This window comes from Cynocephalus volans, chromosome 3, assembly GCF_027409185.1.
Source record: "Cynocephalus volans isolate mCynVol1 chromosome 3, mCynVol1.pri, whole genome shotgun sequence".
Lineage (NCBI taxonomy): Eukaryota > Metazoa > Chordata > Mammalia > Dermoptera > Cynocephalidae > Cynocephalus > Cynocephalus volans.
Genome location: NC_084462.1, coordinates 111,516,912 through 111,541,914, shown reverse-complemented (window position 1 = coordinate 111,541,914; position 25,003 = coordinate 111,516,912).

Here is a 25,003-nt window from a genome sequence, read left to right as displayed (position 1 = left end):
TGGTTTCTCACACTTCCTTTTGTTCTCTGCTCCCCCTAATCTCCCCACTGTCACTTTCTGCTTTTTCTTCTTTTTTAACAACCATTGACCCTCTCCAAAATTTAAATTAATTTGTGGAGAAATTATAGCTATGCTTGGAGAAGACAGGAGAAAAATGTTTGTTTCCCCCCCACCCCACCCCAATCTCAAGCTCTGGTTATCCCTACTGTGGTTTAATCTTATTTCTAGGATTTGGATCAATAAATTCGTAGGAAACGCAAAGCCAGTTTTCTGTTTATTGACCTTCTGTTGAAAGCATACACAATTTAGCCAACATCTGGACAGTATTTGTCAAGGCCAAATGTAACTCAAATTCAGGCCAGAGAATGAGTTGGTACATTTGTTAGCTAAGCTATTTCATGGGCTTATAAATAAGATCAAAAATAATAATAATAATAATAATAATAATAAAGCCAGCTGCTTTTAGTCCCATGCTTGGTTTATTTTCAGCAAGGCTTTGATAGTCAGGGAGTTACACACCACACTGACAAACACACCATGTTTTCTTTCTTTCTTGTGCCTGTAGGAAATTTTGTACCTGGAGGATACTCTTGAACCCAGGTTTTTCCTACTGACTAAACTACTTACTGTCTTGGACATTGGCCAACATTGCAGCTGCCTTATCTCTTTCAAATGTTAGCTTTCTATTTATTTACAAGGATCATTATAGATTGTCACACTCTCAGATTAACCTGGTAGAGGTGATAAATGGAGCAGGGCCTTCTGCCTGCATTTAGTCACTTGGATTTGCTACTGAGGGCAAATGGAAACTGAGGAACAAATAGTTGGAGAGAAGAAAACAAGGATTATGAAAAGTCATTCAAAGGCAGATTGGGGTTATTTATGTTTAAGGCAAAAAGTGCCTGAATTTATCAAGATAATACCAAGTGCAGGTCTATGTGTGACCTAAGTGGCAAAAAAGGGAGATATTGATCCTTGGATTTGAAACACTTTAAAGGAAATAACATATTCAAATTCCTCATTTGTACAACTGAAATTAAAACGTTCTTAATGTTGTAGGTAGAGGCTACTAATTATAGAGAGTGCTGAGAGGCACCTGACCTAAGCAAAACTTGTCAGCATATTGTTCAGAATGTCTTCTGCCCATTGATGCCTTATTTGTGACATTTATACCAAAATAAATGAGTGGAAATGATGAGACCTTAATTTCTTTTTGTGGATCTAAAGTTAATATTAGCCATAAAAGGAATAACATGATACTTAAAATTCCTCTTATATTCCTAGATGTTACCTGATTTAATTTTTTCCCAAATATTATTTATAATTTCTTTCTTTCTCCTAACCACTTTATGTACAGGTGTACTTATGTTACACATATTTAACTGGACTTCGGGAAGAAGGTTCGTGAAATTGCCTTTGCCGCCATATTCCACTATGGCAACACACCTTCGGAGAGGGCCAGGTCGCTCATCTGTAGAGCTGATAGAAGGACAGAGAGTTGCTCCAAAGGGGACTTGCTGATTCCCTGTTTAGCTTGGCTGGGACGACCAGACCACCTCATTGAAGATTGCTGAAAGAGGTGGAATTTTAAAAACCTCGTTTGCAATTCACTTTTAAGTCTGGTAAGTCAAAATTTACAACTAAGATTTGCAAAGTTAGCTAGCTATTAGCTGTTTTGGTCAGAATCTAATCAAGTGATTGAAAAAAAAAAAAAAACCACTCACTTTTTCCCATTCCTCGGTAAGGCTTCAATTTTGGGGAAATGTGCTGGCAGACAAACTTTTTTTTACCTTTTCTTCTTGGCCCTCTTAAATAGATACAAGCTATTTTTTCAGTCTCCACAGTGACTGACCTGATTTTTATGATTTTTATCTATTCTAAAAATATTTTTCTCCCACAGCAGAGTCCTAATTCTCATATTAAAAAAGACTGCAGAGTAAAGTGGCAAGAATCTATTTCTTTGGGTAAGCAATTTTCTAACAGTGCATGAGCTCCTTACAACACTATAGGAGTATGAGTACCTTTATGTTTACTTCTTAAAAAGCAAATCAAAGTCTGTGATAGTAAAGAAGTTGGTTAATAAATCAGTGAAACTTGCAGAAAATTCACATTTCTTCCCCGTAATCTAAAGCTGGAAAATTCAGTACAGAACGTTACTTGGGTTTCTGAAATATTATTACTGGTCATTAAAATTCAGACTGGTGGTTTTTAACTTTCTAATTCCATGTTTCTTCTAGCCATGTTTATTGCCTGTCTAAATTTCTTTTCAAATTGGTAATCGCGATTACACTTCTTTGAATTTAACTGAAGACAAAATGGCTTGCTTTTGGATGTCTCCATGTAATTACAATTTAATTTTGTGTGGCTGATATACTAAAGATAATGGCTTCTATTTTGCAAAATACGACTTAGCTACATGCAGCACCATTGCCAGAGCCTATTTCATAAGCAGAAGCCAACTGTTCTCTCATTCCTGCAGAGTTCAGACTTTCAGTTTCTGGCGGCATTTCCGTTGCTAGAACAGAATGACAATTTCTCTTGATCTCTATAAAAGCTCTAGTTTACCAACTCAGTGATGTGCATTGTGCAGCAGAGAGCAAGCTGCTGAGTCTACATTACTTCAGAACTGGAACGCACTCGACTGGAGGCTGGAGAACACTTACCTTCTCTCCTTCTATTGTCCCTTAAAAATTCTGCCACAGCGCATGTCTAATCATTGCTGTAAACAGTGGTTTTGGAGGGCAGCAACTTGACTAATAAACATTGGAACAGTTCTAAATCCAGAGTCCACGAATTGACTCTGAGACTTTAGGCAACTGTTTAACCCCTTTGGGTATCATATTTCCTTCATTAAAAGAAAAAAATCGCTTCAAATTTACCTGTGTCTGGAGGAATTTAAAAATAACCAAATGCTAACTCACATTTTGGAACTTTTTTATTGATTTGTTCTCTTCCCTTCTCCAAATATCTTGTTTAGATCACTACAAAGAAGAAGCAACTTGGTGAAGGAAAGTTTATGAAATCAGTTAATAAGAAAATAAGCAAACACATTAAAATATGCACATGGACCCATTTGAAAATTTCCACTATCTTTAGGAGAAAGCTCACTGACTCATTAAAATTCATGTCCATTGATACTGCAGAAACAAGACGATCCAGGTAAAATGAATTTCTCTAAATCTCAAATAACCAGAGAGAAAAACAGGTCTACAGCCCATTCCAAGGAGCAGGAAACAAATTAAAAGTCCCTTAAAATGCTGATAGACAACAAGCAAGCATCAATGAAAAAACTGATTAACTAAACAATGAAGAAAACTTCAATCTTTTAAAATAATCCCATCCAATAGGAATTAACTGAAACTGTATAATTAGTTAAAAGAAATAAATAACTTTGGATAATCATTTGGGATAGGGCTACCTTTTTACCGATGGCCTACTTTACTACCCAAATCTGCTTATCTTTAGTTTTGTATGAGATAAAATGAAAACATGAAACTGAGCTTGCATAAGCCTTTCATGTACATTATTTGGAGCTTAATACTATATTTTTTCTATAACTGTTTAGTGACTCTACGGCTTTTTCATCATTAAATAAGACAGGTGCCAAAATGATAAAAGGGCTGAAAATATGACCTATGTGATAATTGTTGTAGTCACACTAGCTTGACAAACAATGTAATAAATAGCATGATTTAAAATTCAGAATAGAACTTGTGAAACATGTTATCAAGTACTGTATCAAGTGCTTGAACATGTTTTTAATTGGCAAAACTTTAATGCCATTAAGAATTTCACATATGCTTCAGCTAGTTTTTGTGCAGTTGAGAAAAAAATATCAATACCCATCTGTCACTGTGAGTAGAGCACATATGGTAACAGAAGACCTTAAAATACATCAGATGTGTTTTCTATTATCCAAGTCACTTTGGCTCCAAAAGGAGTTCAGGCACCTTAATATAGCTTTGGCTATTAGAAGTTTAATTTTGCCAATTAAAGTTGTTATTTTATATGTAACTATGACAATTTTGCTTGTATTCCGCTGCTGTGTTAACAGTCATTAACAAGAATTCTGAGCTTGCATAAATCCTTCTGTTCCAATTCAGATTTCTGGAATAGTAAAGGCAATGGCTCTGCCTTCACGTAGGTGCCCTTCTCAGTTGGTAAGGTGATCAGTGCTAGCAGGGGCCATTTGTAGATGGCTTCTATTCTTTCTGGAATTGCCCCAGTTTGACTTACAGTGCCAAGTGAAATGGGAGAGTTGAGTTAATTTTCCAGATATTTCAAGTCAAAATACTAATGTGAAAAAAAGAAGATATTGTTGAATGGAGAAGGAGTTAAACCTTGTCGAATCAGGTCTCGCCCATTTATCTAACATTTACTGAGTGGCTACTCTATAGCATGTGTTGTGCCAGATATCAGAAATGAAGAAATGTAGACTCATGACACTTGCCTTCAAGAACATGTACAAATCTAGTGAGGAGGAGGAGATACATAAACAAACAGTGCACTTTAGATCCCATTATAGAGCTGTCTAGAGGATGTGCTGAGAACACAGTAGAAGAAAAATCAGAGAAAACATTAAAGAGAAGGAAGAATAGGAAATTGCCATCAGACACATTGGACAAATGCTACTAATGTCAATGGGAAGAGAGCACAAAAAGACATGAAGATGGGAAAGGGTGTGTGGAATTTGTGGAATGGTGAGTAGTTCAGTGGGGTAGGAACTGAGGGGATAAGGAGGGAGGGTAGGCTGCAAGGAAGGCAGAGGCCAAATCACAAAAAGTCTTCTATTTCTGGATTTGGAGCCCTTCATCTTGAAGATATTAGGGATCTTTAGAGCACGTTTGAGCTGTAAAAGAATATAGGTTGGCTTTCCACTTGTAAGTAGCACTGTGATTCACAATGGCTTCATTGGAAGGAACTGGGATTAGAGACAGTGAATTTATTTTCAGGGGCATAAGAGCCAGTGGCAGTAGAGTGAAAGAAGAAAGGACAAATTGGGAAAAAAATATTAAAACTGTGGAATCTACATGAGTCAGGGTTACCTTGGTTTTCTATACTAAGTTTATCATATAATACTTGGTCTTGCCTTTGTTTGCTGTGCCAACAGAAACCCACAGTTCTGGGTAATATAAGGCAAATATAAGGTAGAGTGGGGAAATAGACCCTGCTTTTTTATGAATTCAATAAATCTTTCCAAATTGAAGAAGAAATGCAGAATTTATAAGTGATACTATATTTTAATTGCACATGGGATAGAACCTGCAAAGTTTATATTTTTCTCATTCTCTTGTGGTAAATTGAGGATAAAAGCATTATAATGTCTTCTAAATCATTATTCTTTTCAATGCTTTGAAGTTTTTAAAAGCATTCTAAATGTTTATTCTCAGCTTACTTTAGCAAAAATCTCTATACTGCTTAAGGTGGTCAATCTTAACGAAGTAGGAAACTGAACACAGAAGGCAGGAAGCATGCCAGGGGACCTTGCTGGGAGCTGTGGACAGCCACTCCTGCCCTAGGGAAGGCAGGAACATGCTCAAGAAGATCACTGAGCGCTTCGGGCAGCCTCCCCACCCATCAGAAGACAGAAGCATGTCACAAACACTGCTTCTGCATAGGTGGTCCACCACAGCCACTTCCACAGTAATTGCTACTACAAGGATGCTTGACACCACTGGAGCAGCCATGGCCACTGTGAAGGTGGCCCACTGCCCACTTGACTCCATTGACACAAGAAGATTCACCAGTGGAACCTAGAAAAAAGAAGGAAATCTCTCTCCTAAAAGCCCACTCCAAAGTAATAGAAGAAGCAACTGTTCTACCAGATAACCAGATATCAATGCAGAGATATTAGAAATATGAAAAAACAAGAAAATATGACACCACCAAAGGAATACAGTAATTCTCAAGTACCAGACCACATAGAGCAGGAAAACCCTTGAAAAGATTGAAAAGGAATTTTGAGCAACAATCTTAAGGAAATTCAATGAGATCTGAAAAGATTCAGCTATACAACATGATGAAACAAGAAAAAATATCCAGGATATGAAGGAAGAAATTTACAAAGAGATAAATAACTTAAAAAAAGAATGTAGCAGAACTCCTAGAACTGAAGGACTCATTCAGTGAAATAAGAAACACAGGTTAGAGCAAATAGAGGAAAGAATTTCTGATCTTGAAGATATAGTCTTTTTAATATAACCCAGACAGACAAACACAAGGAAAAAAGAATTTTTAAAAAATGAAGAAAATCTAAGAAAGCTAGCAGACAACCTTAAGTGTACAAACATCTGAATCATGAGTGTTCCAAAAGGGAAGGAGAAAGGAAAAGCATTGAAAACATATTTGATGAAATAATAATGGTATAGGGAGAGACACAGACCTTCAGATCTAGAAGGTTCAAAGATTTCCAACAGATTCAATCCAAAAAGATCCTTACCAAGACACATTATAGTCAAACTGGCAAAAGCTCAAAGACAAAGAGAGAATCCTAAAAGCAGCAAAAGGAAAGCATCAAGTCAACTATAAGGGAGTCCCTACCTAACAGCAGACTTCTGAACAGAAACTCTACAGGCCAGAAGTAAATGGGATTGTACATTCATAATACTAAAAGAAAAACAAAAAACCAAAAAAATCCCCCCTGCCAGCCAAGAATACTATATCTAGCAAAGCTATCCTTCAGAAATGAGTGAAAAATAATGTATTTTCTAGACAAACAAAAACTGTGGGATTTCATCACTACATCACTAGCCCTACAAGAAATCCTCAAGGAAGTCCTGCCTCTGTAATCAAAAAAATGATAATCACTACCACAAAATATTCAAGGAAGAACAAAACCTATTTATTGAACAAAAATGCAAACAAGGAGAAAGAAACTAAATCTTACCAGCAAAAAAAAAAAAAAAACCATACCAACATTCTAATAATGCCTCTTCTTTATTTCTGATTTTAGTAATTTCAGTCTTCTCTCTTTCTTCTTGGTCAGTGTAGGTATAGGTTTTCAAGAAATCCTCAAGGGAATCTTGCATCCAGGATCTGAAAAATGATAAGCACTACCATAAAAACACAAGAAAAAACAAAACTCACTGGTAGAATAAAAATGCAAATGAGGAAGAAACCGAATTTTGCTACTTCCAAAAACCAGCAACCATCAAAGACAAACAGTAAAAGGGGAAGAAAGGAACAAAAGATATTTAAGACATCCAACCTAAAATTAATAAAATGCCAGGAGTAAGACAATACCCTTAAATAACAATCCTAAATGTAAATGGTTTAAAGTCCCCACTCAAAAGACACAGGCTGACTGATTGGATCAAAAAGCTACACCCAACTAAATGCTGTCTTCAAAAGTAAAGACACACATGGACTAATAGTGAAAAAACGGAAAATGATATACACTCAAATGAAAACCAAAAGTGAGCAGGAGTAGCTATTCTACATATCAGATAAAATAGACATTAAACCAAAAATTATTTAAAAAAAGACAGAGAAGAACATTATGTAATGATAAAGGGAACTATCTGCAAGAAGACATAACAATCATAAATATTATATGCAGCCAACACCAGAGCACTCAGATATATAAAGCAAACACTACTAGATATATAAAGCAAACACTACTAGATCACAATCTGATAATAGCTGGAAACCTGAACACCCCTCTCTCAGCACTGCACAGATCAGCTAGGCAACAAATCAACAGAGAAACACAGGATTTAAGCTACTCTTTAGACCAATTGGATCTCACGGCTATCTACAGAATATTTCATCCAGCATCTACAGAATACACATTCTTATCAGCTCATGGAACATTCCCTATGAGAGACCCCTTGCTAGGTCACAAATCAAGTCTCAACAAATTTAAAAAAATAATGAAATCATTTCAAGTATCTTTACAGACTGCAACAGATTAAAACTAGAAATAAATAAAAAGCAAAACACTGAAACTATACAAATACAGGGAAATTAAACAACATGCTCCTGAATGACCTATGGGTCCAAGGAGAAATTGAACAGAAAATCAAAAAATTTGTTGAAACTAATGAAAATAGACACATCATACCAAAACATGTGGGATACTGCAAAAGTACTACTAAGAGGGAAGTTTATTTCAATAAATGCTTACATCAAAACAATAGAAAGATCTCAAATAAACAACATATTAGTATACCTCAAAGAACTGGAAAAACAAGAACAATCCAATCCCAAAATTAATAGATGGAAAGAAATATTAAGATCAGAACAGAACTAAATGAAATGGAGACACAAATAATGACACAAAAGATCAATGAAAGAAAAATGTTGGCTTTTTCAGAAGACAGACAAAGTATATAAATCATTAGCTAGGTTAACAATAAAAAAGAAGAGAGAAGACCCAAATAACAAAAATCAGAAATGAAAAAGGAGGCATTACAACTGATATCACAGAAATACAAAGAAGCATTAGAGACTATTATGAACCACATTAGACACCAACAAATTTGAAAACCTGAAGGAAATGGATAAATTTCTGGACACACACAAAGACTGAACCAAGAAGAAATAGAAAACCTGAACAGACCAACAAGAAGGAATGAGTTTGAAGCAGTAATCAACAGTCTCCCAACAAGACTGGATGGCTTTACTGCTGAATTCTACCAAACCTTTAAAGAGTTAAAGAGGAATTCATACCAATTCTGTCCAAACTGTTCTAAAAAATTGAAAAGGAGGCCATTCTCCCAAACTCATTCTATGAGGTCAGCATCACTCTGATACCAAAACAAGACAAAGATACAACAAAAAAAGAAAATTACAGGCCAATATCCCTGATTTACATAGACACAAAAATCCTCAATGAAATATCAGCAATTGAATATGGCAACACACAAAAAAATTATACAACATAATCAAGTGGAATTCATTCCATGGATGCAGGGATGGTTCAACATACACAAGTCAATAAATGTGGTACACCACATTAACAAGATCAAGGACAAAAACCATATGATTATCTCAATAGATGCAGAAAAAGCATCTGACAAAATTCATCATCGCTTCATGATAAAGATTCTCAGGAAATTAGGAATAGAAGAAAAGTAAGTCAAAACAATAAAAGCCATATAGAGTAAACCCACTTCCAATATCATCCTGAATACAGCAAGACAAGAATGCCCACTCTCACCACTCCTATTTAACATAGTATTGGAAGTAATAGAGCAATTAGGCAAGAGAAAGAAATAAAGGGCATCCAGACTGGAAAAGATGAAATCAAACTGTCCCTGTTTGACATGATCCTAAATATAGAAAAACCTAAAGACTCTACCAAAAAACTCTTAGAGCTGATAAATGAATACAGTAAAACTGCAGGATACAAAATCAATATCCAAAAATCAGTAGCATTTTATACTCCAATAATGAACTAGCAGAAAAAAGAACCAAGAAAGTAATCCCATTTGTAATAGTCACCAAGAAATTAAAATTTCTAGGAATCGATTTAACCAAGTAGGTGAAAGATCCCTACAATGAGAACTACAAATAACTACTGAAAGAAATTAAAGAGGACCCTCAAACCGAAAGAATTAAGGTTGTGAAAATGTGCATACTACCCAAAGCGATCTACGGATACAATGCAATCCCCATCAAAATACCAAAGACATTCTTTACAGAAATAGAAAAATAATCCTAACTTCCATATTATGGAAGAATAAAAGACCCTGAGCAGCCAAAGCAATCCTAAGCCAATAAAAAGCCAAAGTCATAACACTATGTGGCTTCAAATTATGCTACAAAGCTATAGTAACCAAAACAGCCTGGTACTGGCATAGAACAGGCACTCAGACCAATGGAACAGATAGAGAACCCAGAAATCAACCCACATACTTACAGCAACTGATTTCAACCGAAAGGCACAAAGGCAACAAGAACATACACTGGGGAAAGGGCAGCTTCTTTAATAAATGGTGCTGGGAAAACTGGACATCCATATGTAGAAGAATGAAACTAGACCAGTATCTTCACCATATACCTATATTAACTCAAAATGGATTAAAGAATTAAATATAAGACCTGTAACCATAAAACTCCTAAAGGAAAACAGAGGAAACACTTCAGGAAGTAGGATTGGGCAAAGACTTCATGAATAAGACCCAAAAGCACAGGCAGCAAAAGAAAAAATAAATAAATGGGATTATATCAAACTAAGAAGCTTCTGCACAGCAAAAGAAACAATTAACAGAGATAAAAACAACCTATAGAGTAGGAGATAATATTTGCAAACTGTGCATCTTACAAGGGGTTGATATGCAGAATATATAAGTCACACAAGCAACTTAGTAGTTAAAAAAAAAAACCCAAGTAACCTGATTAAAATATGGGCAAAGGAGTTGAATAGGCATTTCTCAAAGGGAGATATACAAGTGGCCAACAGACATATGACAAAATGTTCAACATCACTCAGCATCAGGAAAACGTAAATCAAAGCTACTTTGAGATATCATCTTATGCCAGTTAGACTAGCCAACATCAAAAAGACAGAGAAAAACAAACGCTGGCAAGGATGCAGAGAAAGGGAAATCCTCCTACATTGTTGGTGGGCCTGTAAATTAGTGCAACCATTATGGAAAACACTATGGAGGTTCCTCAAACACCTACACCTAGAACTGCCATATGACCCAGAAATTCTACTGCTGGGTATATGCCCAAAGGAACGGAAATAATCATGGTGAAGGGATACCTGCACTCCTACATTTATTGCAGCTCAATTTACAATTGCCAAGAGCTGGAGCCAACCAAATTGTCCATCAATGGACAACTGGATAAGGAAAAGGTGGTATATAAACACAATGGAATAATACGCTGCCATAAAAAGAATGAAATATAGATAACAACAACATAGATAAGCTTAGAAAAAATTATGTTAAGTGAAATAAACCAGGTACATCAAGAGAAATACCTCATGTTCGCACTAATAAGCAGGAGCTAAAAAACTAAATAAATTAGAAAAGAAAGAAAGATATAGCAATCATAATATTTTTGATGAACTTCCAAAAGTTGGGAACTGAACTGAGGCCAGCAGAGGAGGGGGAGGGGGGTTAGTGAGAAATTGGTAAATGGACACCAAAAATGATTTAATTGTGTAATGATAAATACAGTAATTATCCTGATTCGAGCCTCACATATTGCATACAGGTATTGATATTCAACACTATACTCCACAGATAATGTACAATCAATTATGTTTCAATTTAAAAAAGTAGGAAATTGAATGATCATCAGTTTTCACAAGGCTAGGGGTTCATTTGCTATAATTGAGAGCCACAATAACAATGTTTTTTGCAAGTCAGGAATATGCAGTCCCGTGCTGGTTTGGAGAATTCACAGTATCAAAGACACACTCTCTTCTCTAATAGGGCATTGCTTGATAGCATGATCCAAGACACTCACTGCTGTATCCTCATTTCAACCAGTGTGAGGGGTTACACAGTTAAACATTTCATTCTCTGAAGGGTACACATAATTTCCCCATCCATCAAGTATCCTGTTAGCCAATACTTGGTCACATGGCCACACCAAGATGCAACGGATGCTAGGAAAACTTGTCTTTTTTGTTTTGTTTTGTTTCTGGGTGTACCTGAGCCCAGCTAAATTTTATGTAACTTTAGAAGAAGAGGAGAATTGATATTGGGGGACAACCATTTCTGATACAGTCCCCTTATGACAGACATTTTTGAGGCACTCATTCAAGAAGGGCCGTGCCATAGCACTCTACCCACTCTTTCACAATGGCTTTTGTGAGCAGCCAGCTGTGTTACCGAGCACATGAATGTTTATTATCCCTGTCATTCACTTATTTTACTAATTCAACAATCATTCATTGAGCACTGACCTTGTAAGTTATGTCAGAGGATCTGGAGATGGAAAATTGAATAAAGCCCAGTCTTTCTCCCATAGAGTTGACAGTTTAACGATGGTGAGATAGAGGAACTCAGTAATTACCATAGGCCATGGTAAGTGCCGTACTGTATGGCAGACACTCTCCTCAGAGCTTGCCTGTACCCAAGCAACAGAATGATTTGCTTAGATGCTGATTTCTGCATTCTTGCTTCTATAGGGGGTAAAGTTCCTTTCCCCTTTCTTTTCCTTTGGGATGAGAAGGCTGACCCTTGGAGGTCTGAGTTCTTGTCTCTCTTTCCTTGGGCCAATTTAAAAGGCCCTTTCCCTTCAAGCAGAAAACAGATGAGTCTGGCACTTTACCCTGAGGCTGTCTTTGGGTTTCTAGGCTGATTGTCTGGAATTGAGCCCTGCCTTCTCTATGGGGCAAGTATGGACTGGGGTGCTTTGCATAGAGAAGATGACTCCTGAGAAAGAAGGTGTGTTTCATGCAGAACTGCTAGAATGAGAGGATTGTGTTGGGCAGAGTGTGGGTGTGGTGACAGGGACCTGGTCCCACTTTTATGCCATAGCCTTAAGAAGTTCTTACCAGAGTCCACGTGGCTCTTATTGAGTTCTTTTTAACTCTGACTTCACCTGCCATCACTTTCTCCCTTTTTCACTCCACTTTAGCTCCGGCCTCCCACGTGTTTGCCAGCAACCTTGCCCCCTTCATGGCCTTCGAGCTCTGTGTCTCTCTGTGCAGGCCGCTCTTCCCGCAGAGCCACATGGCTAATTTCCTTACTTCCTTTAGGTCCTTACTTACCTGCTCTGTGAGGCCTTCCCTGGCCATTCTTTCTAAAATATCGACCCTTCACCCAGACTCTAAATCTCCTTTTCTGCTTCTTTCTTTCTTCTTAGCACTGATTTATTCTTTACTTAATTTCTACAGTGTGTGTATGGGGGGAGGGGGGAGTCACAGAGGGAAATAGACAAAAAGGACAAATAATTTCCATAGGAAAAGTGTTTTTTGTCTGTTTTATTCTATAATCTATCTCCAAGACAGTGCCTGCCAAGTAGTATGTGATCCATAATTATTTGTTAAATGAATGAATAATGGCAAATTTCCTCAACCCAAGCTAGACAAATGAGAAGTAGAGTCTCCTTTATTTAAATTGGCCATAATAACTTGGATAAATGGAATCTCAGCAGAAATCCTGCACTTTAGAATAGAAGCCTTCCCCAACCTCTCTGGCAGGTATCAGCATCTTGTACCTGAGCAACTGGAGGCATAGAGTCACATAAATTTGTTTTTGCTTTTTTTATTTTAATAGAAGAGATATCTTATTTAATGCACCTGAGTGTTTGTAGCAAATTCTTACCAGTTACCTTGAATGGGCAGAGAGGCCATCCTGGCCTCATCCTGCTATTTAATGCCCCAGTATTGGTACAGCCTGTAAGCTTGGCTTGAAAGTGGCACTAGGGACTTGGCAGGGTGTTGGTACAGGAAGTGGACTGTCACAAGTACATGGGACTAGCACAGAATGCAAAGGGTCAACACTTTAATACTAGCCATGACTTAGGTGATAGGGAACTGCAAGTGAGCACTCTGTGTGTGTGTCTCAGTTATTTTGGGCTACTACAACAGAATACCTGAGACTGGATAATATATAAATAATAGAAATTTATTTCTCACAGTTTTGGGGGCTGGGGAGTCTAAGATCAAGGTGCCAGCAGGTTCAATGTCTGGTGAGGGCTTCTCTCTGCTTCCAGATGATGCCTCTTGCTGTGTCCTTACATAGTGAAAAAAGTGGAAAGGCAAAAGGGCACCAGGGCAATCCCTTCAACCTCTTTTACAAGAGCACTAATCCCATGTACGAGGATGAAGCCCTCATGACTTAATCACTTTCCAAAAGGACCCACTTATTAATTCTGTGACATTGACTGTTAGGGTCCAACGTGAAAACTTGGGAGGGAAAGATACCTCCAAATGTATCACAGACACATACCACCTGTGTGTGTGTGATTTAAGAGACATAAAGTGCATATGCGTAAAACTAACCAGTGAATTTGGTGCCTCTGTTATAACTGTGTCAATACTTACGTTTCCATTCCTTTCCATTTCAAAGTATGTGAAAGTTTCTCCTTATACCACTGCCTTAGTTTGATAAAGGAACTGGAAACAGGCCTCTTCTCTGCATTAGACTTTTCTATTCTATGTAGAAAAGTTTTTCCAATTTTTCCCCTTTGCTCAGTACCCTCTATAGTCACACCATATTACAAATTACCATCTGATAAAAGTTATGTTGCTTATGGATTGAATTGTGTCCTCCCAAAGTTTAATGTATTGGAATCTTAATCTCCACTGTGACAATGTTAAGAGGTTGGGAAATCCTATTATGGTAATTGAAAGGTGGGTCCATTAAGAGGTGATTGGATTGTGGGGACCATGTGAATGGATTAATCCTTTGATGGTGTAATGAGTGGTCATGGGCATAATCTGATGGCTTTATTTTTATTTTTTATAGTAATTTTATTTTACTTCTCAATATACATTGTAGTTGATTTTCATGCCCCTTTACCCATTCCTCTCCAACCCCTCCTGTTCCCCCCACATCATATCTGTTCACATGACTTATAAAGTTCAAGGAATTTTTGTGATTTTTGAGTCTCCCCCACATTTGTTTCTGTGTTTATTTATTTATTTATTTATTTATTTATTTATTTATTTATTTATTTATTTATTTATTTTTAGCTCCCACAAATAAGTGAGAACATGTGGTATTTCTCTTTCTGTGCCTGACTTGTTTCACTTAATATAATTTTCTCTAGGTCCATCTATGTTGCTGTGAATGGTAGTATTTTGTTTTTTTTATAGCAGAGTAGTATTCCATTGTGTAGATGTACCACAATTTCCTATCCACTCAACTGATGATGGACATTTGGGCTGGTTCCAACTCTCGGTTATTGTTAATAGAGCTGCAATGAACATTGGAGAGTGAGTGAGGAAGTTAGTTTCTCTCTTGCTTCTGCCATTCTCACCATGTGACAACCTGCATCATTGTAGAATCACCACCAAAAACAAGGCACTCACCAGATGTGTTCCTGACATTTTGGATTTCCCAGCCTCCAAAACTATAAGCAACATATATTGTTTCTTTACAAAATACCCACATTCAGGTAATTCTGTTATAAGCAGCGGAAATGGAATACTACATGTACTATTTTTTTTTCCTTACCTATTTCCTAGAAGTAATAAAAGAAATAAAAGTGGAAATAAAAGAACTTGGCCCAGGTTAAGATGACTGTTAAACTTGGTTAAAAGAAGCAAAACTTACATTTAGGGACTAATTCAAGTTCATTTAATTTTCCATGGAAGAGTTTTTAAAAAACAAGAACAGTTAACTGAAAAATACATGAAATAGAGAGAATTTTAAAATACTCAATAAGTTAAAGAGTCAGAAGCTACCATTTTTTGAATGTCTATTGGGTGCCATTTAGTAACTCATTAATTGAATGAAGAGATTGATGTTATTCGTCCCATTTTACAGGGAAAGAAAACAAGCCTCAGGAATGATAGTAAATGCTAACGATCCATTGTTAGTAAGTGTAGATGCTGAATTTGTACCTGGTGTCTTTGATTCTAACTAAATTTTCCACTCTACATGCTATTTTCCAACTGTCTTTAATTTCAGAATGTTCTTAAAGATTTAGTCCTGTACATTCTAAAGTAAAATCTTCATATTTCATTTCTAAATAAGATCGTCTTTTCCCCCTTGATTGGTTAGTATGAGTTTCTCTACTTGTTTTTTTTAGTGCCATGCAGTGATTTAAAGTTCCTTGCTATTCAGAACACAGATGAGTTACTTCATTTTGAAATTCCTACACCGAAGCAAGTTTCAACAGTGAAAGCGTGTTGTTAGGGGCTCATGCTCTGAATCTGAACCTTACCTTCTCTGCTTATTTCTTGGATGACAGTGGTCACGTTACTTAACTATGCTGAGCCTCAATATCTTCATCTGTGAAATGGGAATAATGATATTAACAGTATAAGGATTAATTTAGTTAACTTAGTAATACAATTATAATGCTTTGGGCCAATCTTGATACATAAAATTCACCAATAAAATTGTTACTTTTATCCAAAGAGAACAATTTTGAAAGAGACAATAGTTTTCATATTCTAGAGCACAGGATGTTAAAGTTTCATGAGGGTCCTTCCCTCAATGTCTTCCTGTTTATTATCTTCCAAAATCTTCAGAAGCATAAACTGGTGGGCTACACCAGCTGGGAGTGATGCTTTTTCACTGAAGCCATCTGAAAGCAGGGCTATTTATCTCTTTTATTTTAAAATGCAAGTATTCATATTGGAAAAACAAAAACAAAATTAATTGATCATTATTGGAGGATCCTATTGCACTGACTCAGTATTTTGAATATCGGTAAATAAAACAACAAATTAAAGGCTCGTCTTGCCTTTACCTTGTGAACTATATATCTCTAGGGGTAGGTAAGGAGATTTTTTTTTTTCACAGAAAAATTTAGGGACCTAGGCACTAGTCATCAGTGGCTTCTAATAACAGAGATAGAGAAAGAGGCAGAGGGAGAGGGAGGGAAATGGAGAGATGGACAGACATTTGTATTTCTGTTTGGGTGAACAAACCATGTAAAGCAGTCTTACAAAAACTGTAATTCACAGTAAATAAAGATAGAGGAACACGCAAACCTACACAAAAGTGATGCAATAGCAAAATCCAAAATGACAGAAACTCTACAGGACAAATTCGGTGATTTGTCAATAAAAGATATGACCATTCCAAGGCATGGATTTATTTTTTTCAGAACTTGATTGAAACAAGCTGTACAACCAATTTTATTACATTTATGGAAAAATCAGAAATCCAAACATTGGATATTTAATAATGTGAAAAAATCCTAGACAATTTTTTTGTCCTGATTGTATTACCAAAAATAAGTCATTGTTTGTAGATAAAAGCATGTGATGTCTAAGATTTGCTTTACAGTAATGCAGGAGGAGGGAAGTAGATAAGTGTGGAATGGGATTAGCCATGAGTTGATGGTGTTAGAACAGGGTGACAACACACGAAGAAATCGGGCTTTTATTACATTTTGTTTCTTTTGTGTGTGCTCAAAATTCTCTATAATTTAAAAAATGTTGTTTTTTTAAAAAAATGACATTTATAAGCTTTTGGTTTAGGCTGGAAGGCATATATGATTTAAGAGTAAAAGATATGAAAGTATTCGCTTGAGTATTATAATCAGTTCGAGTGTGGTTGCAAACTCTAAACTGAATTGATGCTTAGGTAATGATATAATTCAAAACCAAAAGACATGGGCTACATAGTCACCTTCTTTAGATTCTGGAGTTGTTGACAGAGCTACTATAAAGAGCACTCCTCATTTCCTATGAAGATTGGGGACCAGTAAGTGTGACTGATATCCCTTGGTTATTTAAGAAATCTCAGCAAGCTGAAAAAGCCATTCTTTTAGAAAGACAATCCCCAAGCTCTAAGACACGTTTATTTTTCTTATTAAAGAAGAAATTTTTAGCTTGAACATTTAGAAATATAGAAATATTTAAGAAAGTCAAATACATACAATTGATATTTTAGTGTTAAGGAATCTGAGTATGTTTCATATTTTAAGTATTAGGATATTTAAGAGAATTGGGCCTATTAGAGTAACAAGTAAATTTGTAATTCCAATGGACCATGTTATGTAATCGATTCATACTTGTAATGTTAGCTCACATCTTACTGTACGTTCAGTTTGGACATTTAAGAGAACCTGGGGTTCACCATGCTGTGATTTTGTTAGGGGAAGTTTATCGGATAATTGAGGAACTTAAATAGGAAATAGAATTTATTCAATTGATAAATCCAGTTTAAAATGTCTACAGATGTTTAGAAAACTTTTGTAAATGGAACCAAATATTGGCCAAAGTCTCCCTATAAAATTGTTGTTGAATTTGCAATACTTATGAATAGAAGATTTATAGGAGGAAATTAAACACTTTAGAAAAACTAGACTTTTTAAATTTATAACTTTAATATTCCACGTGTTAATTTAAAAAACCAAAGTAACCTTTTATTAGTGATTCCATTGCTTATGAAATTCAGTGTGTTCTCTGTGCACAAAAATCACCCTCCAGGACTTACAAAAACAAGACAAAACAAAAAAAAAACCCAGAACCTAACGTTTTTAACAAATATTCATTGCGGTCCTCAAAAAAGAAAAGAAAATGTTTAACGCAATTGAAGTGGATTTGGGGAGAACTGATAGTAGTGACACTGCTGAAATGTCACTTTCTCCAAGGCTGTCAGACAAGGCAAGGGCAGGGCGGCCGGCGGGCGGGCTCCTGCATTAACATACTTCCCAGACGCTCCATCTCCTGGGTCCTGCGCACCGGACGCCTCCCAGCTCCCTGTGGACGCGGGAGCCCATCAGGCCAGAAGCAGATTAAAGCTCGCACACTGCAAATTGGCCGCTTGCCGCAGCTTGCCAGAAGGCTAGAGTTCAGCGCAGTTTAATAGAGAAGTCTCTAAGCCTCCTTCTCTCCGTCTCCCCCTCGCCTACCTTTAAAAGGAACTCGCATCCTAGGCAGACCTCAGGCCCGCCTCCTGCTCGCCCCGCTGTCTGGCCTCGGCGGCGACGGAGGCGGGGGTCTGGGGCCCCGGGAAGGGACTAACCGGGGGTGGGCGGTGGAGGGACTTCGCGCTTTGGAGAGTCCCCCCCCCCCACCTCTTCCCACCCCCACACGATTGAGCGGCGCAGAGTGAACTGTCAGCGACGACTGATTTATAAAACCGATTTACCTTCTGGAGAGTGTAATTATGTTCATAGTTAAGAATTAATCAGGTGAGAGAATTATGGAATAATCATTCTCCGGACTTTGAAGGACGAGCTAATGCAAACCCACCAGTGCAACTGCAGAGCCCGCCGCCGGGGGGTCTTTGCCTCCCTGCTAGTTGCAGGGTGAGGTTTCTGAGCTAGCTGTCTTCCTTTGCAAAAAGACAAAGTGAGAAATTTTGCTGAGTTTCTCCAGAAGAATCATTCCTATTCACCCAGTTTAAAAGGTGGGGAGACGGAGATTGTGTGAAAGAAGTAATTGATAGAGACAGGCTTATCTCTGAATAAGGATCAAGAGAATTAACTGAAGTGCTTTCCCTTACTCGATGGAACAGTCAGCATTTCAGAAAATTTTCATTATTATTTTTGCTAATATGTCTTCCCTTCGTTCCAATAGTGTGGGTTGGATGTCTTTCACATACAGAATTGTGTTTTTTCACAATGTGAAGGATCCCCCCCCTCCCTGCCTCCTTTTTATGGGCAGGGGATTTGTCAGTTAATTCGGTTTATTTCTCAGCATGTCTCACTACCCTCCTCCCCACACAACCTTTACAAAATTGGCATTTCTGTTGGGACATGGTAGACTATTTTGTATGTTATCTGAGGAGAATTTCTAAGAGTCTCATGACAATTACCTTCCAGTCCAATCACATATCTCTTTACTATTAAATTTTGAAGAAAAATGGCTGCAATAGAAGCCAAGAATGGAACAGATTGTATGAGATGACTGCAGTACCTGAAACCATCGTACCGTTTCCTTGACAAGATGCCATCATTCCGACATTACTCCTGATAATTGGAAGGAAGAGACCATGCACCCCACAGCCCCAATAGCCTATTTTGTTAGCTGTTCAAGTACATACTCACAGCTGAGAATAAGGTCTACACCAGGCTTTGCGGCCATCATCCTTCAGCTCCCTTGGCCCTCCACACCATTCCACTTACTCTTGGCCGTTCCGTTCTTTGACCTTGGGATTGTCCTCTGGCTCAGGACTGTGGACATTCTCTGTGGGACCACCCATATCTTCTCTCTTCCATGGCTTCTGAATCTTTTATTCTTTTTGTGCACTAACTAGGAATCCCATTTTCTGTATCTAGTGGTCAGTCCTTAGGCTCTACTACCTATAGCAGAATTAGCTCCTCTGGTATAGGAGGGAAAGGGAAACGAAGCAATCCCAGGGGACTGCCTGCAGGTGTGCCATTGTTAAGATATTCAGACTTTCCACAAATCAAGTTAACTATCCTGTGAGTTTCTTCTCCACTTTATGTTACGAGTGACTATTTCAGCAGGAGATCAGGAGAAAATCTTTCCAACTTATAGGTGTGAATGAAAAGGAAAAAAAAAAAAAAACAGAAAACTTCTGGTGTACAGGTAATGAATCTTACTTGGTAGTACTCCAAGTCAGCTTCTGGGGTCACACCCTCGTCTCTGGTTCTCAGTACGAAGGGTAGAAAACCCATCACCACTGCCTGCTTTCTGTTCAGCTGTAGAACTGGCTCTCTGCTCTGCGTCTTGCCAAGAGCCATGCTTCCCTCAAACCTCACCCCACCACAAATCCTACAGAGGCCCCAGGAGGTGAAAAGAAGATGCTCTTCACAGAGAGGCTACACACCGAAGATATGTGAGTAACTCTTATTTAAGCAGTACTGTGAAGAATGACTTCCCTCTCATTATTCTTACCCATTAAGATCTTATTCCAACCATCCGGCGATAACTGACTTTTTCATTGATCACTGTTGCTCTCTTCTGCACAGGCAGAGACCTGCACTCTTAATTAATTGGCATGGTGGGAGAGTGGAAACAGTCCTTGACTGGGAGCCAGGAGACAGGTTCCAATTCTGGCCCTACTCCCCAACAGCTGGATGGCCTCAGGCACATCATTTGCCTCTTAGGACCTTGGTTTCTGCAGATGCACAGTGAGGGAACTGGACTGGATCAGTCTTTTCACGAAATGTGATGCTCATGAGAAGGCAGGCTTGGAAAACACTGCACACTGTGTTCTCTCTCATCAGAGACCTTCCATGCACACGGGCTCCCAATTACAAAGAAATCTCTTATACTTGGTTTAACCAAGAGTTTCCCTACCTAATTTCATCAGAGAAGGTCTGACATTTTTCTTTTTTCTTTCTTTCCTTCCTTTCTCTCTCCCTTCCTTCCTTTTCCTTTTTTTTTTTTTTTTTTTCATAGAATCATTATTCCATGGCACTCTCTCTGGGAAATGCAGTGCTAAAGAACCTTCTTTAGGTTGGTTTGTTTCTGTGTTTTGCCTCTAAGTGTGGAATCTAAGCCTACTCAGAGTGTTACAATCCAGGAACCACAATATATTGTTTTAATTATTTTTTAATTATTATATAATTATATTTACTAGTTTCCTGAGTACTAATGGAATATGGGCCAAGACGAATAAGACAAAATGTACTGGTAGCCCAAGAGAGTTTCACCATATTTGTTTAACATTCTTGGGAGGTAAGGTGATCTATATTTTTAAAAATCTACATAGCTAGAATTTACCACTTAAGTGCCAATAATATTTTATTTCTGCTATTCACTTATTTACTCCTTCAAGTAACATAGACATTTTTAACCTTTTATTGTGCCTAAACCCATTGGCTGTCTGAGGAATCTTTCTAAAAACAGTGTTTTTAAATGCCAAAAAAATGCATAAGATTACAAAGTACACTTACTAAAATTCACTTATCAAAATCTTTTTTTAAAATTTGTGGTATGTATCTGCTTCTTTATTAATCATCAAATGACAGGATCTATCAGTGTGTCTAATAATTGCCATAATTTTAAAGTAGCGATGAGTGTAAATTTCTGTAGCAAGTGTAATGTGACAAATGTGACAGATATGTAAAAATTCTTGATAGCATAGTGCTTGTTGCAGATTACACTTTCCAAAGATAGCCACAACAATGTGAGTAAAAATGCCTCTAGATGATGCCAGCTCCAGCTATAGAGTCATACTCAGCCTATAAGCCCTACTGAGACCACGTATATCATGAAGCAAAGATAAGACATCTTCATTGTCCTGTGTCCAAATTCTGACCCCCCAAATAAATAAATAAGTATAATAAAATAGTTTCTGCATGCCACTAAGTTTCAGAGTGTTTGTTATGCAGAGGCAATAGCATAAAAATGCCATAATGAAGTTTGTGTGAGTCCTAAGGAAAGTACTCTCACCTGCAGTTCCAATGACAAGATTGTGAGACTCAGAGAGAGGACAGTGTCCAGCTTTCTGGTTTGGACAACCAGATGGTGTTACAATTCAATAAGGTGAAGAATAAAGGACTAGGTAGAATTTTGAGGTAAAGGAAGGTAGAGATTATGAGCTTTATTTAGGCACGTTTTGAGTTTTTAATGCTGGTGGGCATACACATGACTGAAATGTAGGCCAGAAGCTCAAAAGAAAATTCTGGGTTAGGAATAGGTCTGGGGACATCAGTATGTACAGGGTGGTGAAAGCCGCCAGTCTGGTCGATAGCGTCTAAGGAGAGCAAGAAGGGAAAAAATGGAGATAGTAAATCAGGGAGAACCAAAGTGTAATGGGTGGGAGAAACTGGGAAGGAAAATGAGATGTGGTCAGTGTGGGAAAGAGACAACTAAGAGAAAGCAATGTCACGAAAACAAAAGGATATTTTCCAAGCCATGCATGCCCTCACCATCACACACATTTGGATTTACTTTTTTGTGTGTAGTGGGAATAGCTCACTGTTAATGTGAGGCTTTAATGCATGCAAATGGTTCAGTGGCAAAAAAAAAAAAAAAAGAGAGAGAGAGAGATAGAGAATCATAGCCATGTTAAAATAGGTAAGACAGGAAAACACTCTGTTGGCTCTAGTAATTAAGAGAAAATAATTCTAAATTATCTACAATTCCCTTCCTTCTAAGAACACTCAGAATGTAGTTCAACTTTTTCATGGTGACGTGGTCTATTTTATGAACACACGATAGTCAACCTTAGAATTAAATTATGCCCTTGGAGGCAGTTGTTGTAGGCCAGGATGGTTTAGTTTACAAAGAACTCCCATTCTCCTGTGGCTGATTACATTGTGGTTCTACATGGCTCTCTCAGGGCTGTTGTGGTTTGTGGTCTCCCACACTGTGATTATTTTCCTAGTTGGTGGTTTTACTCTCTTCTCTCTTTAGGCAGTCCTTTAGCTGTCTGCTTCAAGTGTCCGTACCTCCCTGTTCTCTATCTGAGCTGTTGCTGGCTGCCTCAGTCAGTTTTCTCTCCATTTTATGTAACTTGTGTGTTAGTTTTCCATGGGTCCTGTAACAAATTCCCACAAACTTAGTGGCCTAAAATAAAATAAATTTATTAATTTACTGTTCTAGAGATGAAAAGGATCTCATGAGCTAAAGTCATGGTGTTTGTATTCTTTTCTGGATGGACTAGAGGAGAATCTGTCCATTAAAACTTCTAGAGGCTGCCCACATGCCTGTTTCCTCATCTTCCACCTGCGTCTCCAAAGCCAGCAACACTGGCTCTTTGTGCTGCTATTTCTGTAGTTGGCCCTCTTCTGCCTCCCTCTTCTACTTGTATATTGCAATTGCATTGATCTTATCCAGATAATCTAGGACAGTCTCTCCATCTCAAGGTTAGCAGCTTTCATTCTATCTGTAATCCGAATTCTCCTTTGCTAAGTAATGTAGCATATTCACAGGTTACGAGGCTAAGATGTGGACATCTTTGGGGTACCATTATTCTGCCTGGCCCACCTAGGAAAATACCAAAAATTTCCAAGAAAAATAAAATTACCAAATGCAGTGTGTAAAATTATCCCAATGAATTCTTTATCTTAAAAGACTATAATTTTTTGTGGCAGCTGTTGATACTAGATTTGGTGGTAGTTCCTCTGCCAACTTAAAGTCTCTTCTGGAAGTTTGACTCTGCTAAAACCTGACCTTAAGAGATGAGAGGCAAAGGTTTCTATATATCAGTTTCTATACTGCACCAATTTCTGAACAATATTGTACACATTCAGGTAGTACAAAGATTATTTAAAATATTCAAACAATGAATAACAAATTAATGGTGGACCTCAGTGCTCCCAAGTATCTCTATGATGTTTCTGGCAGTTTGGAGTAGATTCCACAGTCATAAAGCACCTGGGTCACCCCAGGAGCTTCAGCTTGAATTTAAATTAGCATCCACTTTCTAAAAGAAGCAGGCCTCAAGAAGGATCTTGTTTTTGCTAATTCTGCTCCAGAGTTGAAGGGAGAATAGAAGGAGTTTGTAAATCTATTGAATTGAATTGCACTGTAATCAGCTATTTACATTTGTGTACTTTACTTGAGGGCAGAGCAGTGATTTGTTCAGTTTCATTTCCCAATCTTTTTTTTAAAAGATGACCGGTAAGGGGATCTTAACCCCTGACTTGGTGTTGTCAGCACCACGCTCTCCCAAGTGAGCCACGGGCTGTCCCTCATTTCCCAATCTTGAGGTGGGTTCTAAGTGAGTTTCTGATTTGGAAGGGTAGAAGGTACAACAGTCCTTCATAGAGGAAGGATTAGTTGGGAAGATCATAGGGTACACTGGGGTGAGCCTTGAAGGGGCAGCTCAGTGATAAATCAATTGACTTTGTAACAAGTCCAGGGTGTTTCAACATACAGATTGAGATTTAGGTAGCTGCAGGTCTAGATCTTAGCTGTGGCTCACCTGGAGCCATTGAAGAGGTCTTAATAATGATATAGGTAAGGGTATGAGTAAATTAAATGTGGCTAACTCACATCATTTTAAATATGAGTGAGTACAATAGATTGTATTGCATTGTGTGAAGTGTTAGTTTTGAATCAAAAAGAGCGTGGTTTGAGGCTTTTATTAGGCTGTGCCATCTTACTGTCTCTGTGCCTCAGGGCTGGCCTCAGGCTTGGTGGATCTGCTACATTTGATCTGATCCCCAAGGACTCTGAAGCCTCACTCAGCTTTTCCTTCCACTTCGTTCTCCTAGGAGTCAAAATTTTCATTATAAAAGCCTTCTTCCCTGCACTCACTCTTCCAGGATTTCCCCCCTTTTTCTCATTCTAACCAATACCTGTTCTCCCAACAGCCACACACACACACACACACACACACACACACACACACACACACACACACACACACACCAGAATTTATGATTTCACAGAGGATTACCCAGAAGCAAGGATGTTTCTCAGTATGAGAATCATAGAATATCAGTTCTAGAAGGGTCTGCTATGGGTTAAATGGGTTGCCCAAAAGTTCATGTATCAGAAACTTGACCCCAATTGTAACAGTGTTAAGAGGGTGGGAAATTCGAG